The sequence below is a fragment of the Triticum dicoccoides genome, chromosome 7A (genome assembly GCF_002162155.2).
Source record: "Triticum dicoccoides isolate Atlit2015 ecotype Zavitan chromosome 7A, WEW_v2.0, whole genome shotgun sequence".
Lineage (NCBI taxonomy): Eukaryota > Viridiplantae > Streptophyta > Magnoliopsida > Poales > Poaceae > Triticum > Triticum dicoccoides.
In genome coordinates, this window is record NC_041392.1 from 72,841,456 (window position 1) to 72,845,268 (window position 3,813).

Below are 3,813 nucleotides of genomic sequence, written 5' to 3' on the forward strand. Positions count from 1 at the left end.
TACTAAACCCCATGTACTATAATTCATGACAGCCATTTTGGAACATTGCCACATTCAATATTTGGTATAATTGGCACATGGGCACGGCATGTTGCACTTGCTCAGAGCATAGACAAGTGTTGCAGCATGTCTCAAGCAACACTGAAGCGCCATTTGTGATCATTGCACCATCGAAACAACAACTAAACATGAAGGAAGCATTCACCACCAATAAAGTTAAGGCCACACATATATAGATAGCATTCTAGGTTACCACCATAGGTAGCAGGCAGTTCACAACATATCCAGTTCAAACACACAATACATTACATTACATTACATTAATATAGCAAGTTTTCAAGCAGTTCAGACCTAGATGCAGCTTTCCAAAAGTAAAACATCATCAAATATACTGATGATGAGTACGGCTTCCAGCTTCCGATGATCAGCATGATGTACGACTAGAGGTCAGGCTTTCTCAGGACCTTCAGGAGGGCAGAATGCTGACCAATGATCTTGTAGTCATGACTGGAGATCGATGTAGCCCGGCAATGTTCCATCAGATGCTCCAATAACCCAGACCTGGGCTTGGGCTTGCTGCAGTAGGGGCACCGGTACTTTTCATTCCTCCAGTTGTAGTACTTAGCAGGTCCTTGGACCCTGATCTTCAACACCTCCTTCTCTTTAAAGGACTCGACGTTCCCCTCGACCACATCATCTCCAGATTCATACTGCACACATTAATGACTGACATTAATACATTATGCATTCAAAAACTATAAACACATAATACTAACTCAATGCAGAAATAACATTTCAACTAGGCCTTACCTCGTACAGCTCATCTTCATCAGACTCATATGGGTAGAACCCAGTCTTGTCCCACTTCCTCTTGTTGCCCAGAAGATCCTCCTCCTCCTGCTATATTGTCAAACATGCACATCAATTACAATGAATTGAATTGCAGTTCACAGAATGTCATTACAAACAAAATTGTGAATGTGAACCACATTGGTATGTTGCAAGTGACCAAATGCTTTCCTTATAAATACAGAATCTAAGCAATCAATCAACAGATAAATGATGTCCTTCATAAATGCTAATGAAAATGCAAGCTGGATTCTTGACATTCCCTGGATTAACCCAACACTTTTCTTTTGAGGGAATTCCCCCCCACACTACTTAATGGAAACATATAGTATATTTTGTTGCTAGGATCCTGCCTTGGAATGTTTACTTTACACTTTACATGTTGTATATACTAATTACAGAAGCCAACTACAAATTTTAATATGCACAAATTACTGTTTTTGGGATAATGCAGCAAAGCTCCTACAGATATTAACATAATGCAGTAGTTAATTAGGTACAACTTCAACTATAAATGCATACATCTCCAACAAACATCTAAAATTTCATTACTTACCTAAACAACAACAAATGATAGTATAGATGAATCTTTTATCATCTAAATCAATTCATTGGCACATCTTAATTAATGCATTCCAAATCAAATATGTTTCCATCCAGTGTCATTGAACCACAAATCAAATCAAATAATCATAAATGTCAGCAGCATTGAACTACAGATCTAATAATCATATGACATCTATCTGACCTTAAATTCCCCCTTAAATAAGGTATTCATCCTCATACTAATTAAATTCTAACAAGCAAAAATTCAACTACTAATCTAATAAGCATCTTAAAAAACCCCAAGATGCTTTTATCTCTGAAGCAACGGCATTGCAGAGGATGTTCAATGCTGTCAATATCTCTGAAGCAACGACAAAATTCCACTACTAACCCAAAGTAATAAGCATAGACTGCCCCTTCCCCTCGACCACACTTCCCCTCTCCTTCAGAAGCCCCAATCCAGCACAAAACAATCCAGCCCTTGAGAAGCTCTTTTTGATTAACATGATAGCACCCAGTACATGAGCACATCATTCACTATATTTACAACCAAACTAATGCACCATCTAATCACCTCACGTAGACAATTTCCAAAAACACAAGGCCATGCACAACTCATCTCATAGCCTTTGTCTGACAGGCATCAATCAAGCATCAAATAACTGCAACTATGACAACATGCATAAATCAAGCATCTAAGAATTGCAACTATGACAGCCATAATCCCTAGAACTAAGCATCCATTTAATTAATCATCAAGCCAAAGAACTAAAGCAGGCACCAACCCAAACCAATACAGAAGTATATATTTGACTCCAAACACCTAAAGAATTGCAAAAATTCCACTACTAATCTAATAAGCATCTGAAAAAAACCCATCCCTCAATCTGGCTACTTCTAACCTAATCTAATAATCATATGTGGTCCACCATTCTTGCACGAATCAAATACAGAAAAACCCTTATGCAGAGAAAACCCTACCTCCAACAAATCTAACCAAACAAAGTTCTGGCCACAAACCCTACAATCTAAAAACTACCAACTAAAAGTTAGCCGCAGATACCTTCTGCTCCGCTTCCTCCTCGTCGGAGCCGGCCTCCACCTTCTCCACCTTCTCCACCTCGTGCGCCTCGCCAGAGCCCGCCCCCACCTTCTGCGCCTCGCCAGAGCCCGCCTCCACCTTCTGCGCCTCGCCGGAGTTCGCCAGAGCGGGAGCATCTGGCTGGACCGCGCTGTTGCAGCCCGCCCCCACCTTCTCCAGATCTCCAGTGGAGGGAGCACCGCGCTGGACGCCGGCACGCCCCCTCACAAAGGTGCCCGCAGTGACCTGTCGCGCCTGCTCCACCAGATATGCGCCCCAATCGGGGCGCTCGCCTCCTGCGTCCGCCATGGCGATGGAGAGGATGCGGTGAGGGAGACGAGGAGGTTGGAGAGGAGAGGGAGTGGGGAGTGGAGAGTGGAGAGAGGGAGACGATGCGGCGGGGGGAAATGGTGGGCGATGCGGCCGGAGGTGGTTGCCGTCCACATTTATATGATGCAACAGTTTTGGCAACTACCCGTGACACGTGCTGCCCCACACGCGGGCGGCTTCACGCGTGCACGAAAGGCCGCCGTATATAAACAAATATGTATATGGACAGGCATACATATACGGTCGGGCATACGATCTAACCGGGCCCGTACGGGCCTCCCAGGGCTCCTCGGCGGCTATACGCAGGGGCAACAAAGACGATCGTGCCCCTCGTTATGAACCGTTTTTGGTTCATCCTGGCTGTCGATGTGTTTTTCCAGTACCCCGCGTTCAGCCCAGGGGGGGAGCACCGGAGCAGAAACGCTTAAAGACACCTGCCTTTGGGTCACTGACATGTGGGCTAGTCACCTGTTGGGTCCCACATGTCATGGACACAAAGGTAGTTGCCTTAAGGCACCGAAGCATCGTTCGTTTTAAATGCAACAGAAGAGGGTCAATGGTTTGGTCAGGTCAGGTCGTTGGAGTGTTTGATCTGGATGCATGCATGTGAGAGCATCTCCAGCCGTTGAGTTTCCTAGGAGGCATTTTTTTCGTCGCCTGGGAAGCTGCCCGCGAATATTTTACGCTGGGGGGAGAATGTTCCCAGCCATGCTCCCACCCATGTCTCATCCAGCTGCAGGGCGGCCATGGCCGGAGATCCCGTGGACGGCCAAGGATGGAGCGGAGCATGGCCGGAGCACCGCGTCCTGCAGCCGCGCGTCGAACCGCCCCGCCGACCCTGCCCCCACCCCCGCCCCCAGCAGCCGCGCCTCTAGCTCCGCCAGCAGCACGCGCGCCCGGGCGTCGTCCTGCTCCCTCAGTGCGGCCACGAGGCGCGCGGCGAGCTCATGGTTCGCCCACGCCTGGATCTCCGCCGCGACGGCCCCGGCCGCGCGCGTGATCCCCAT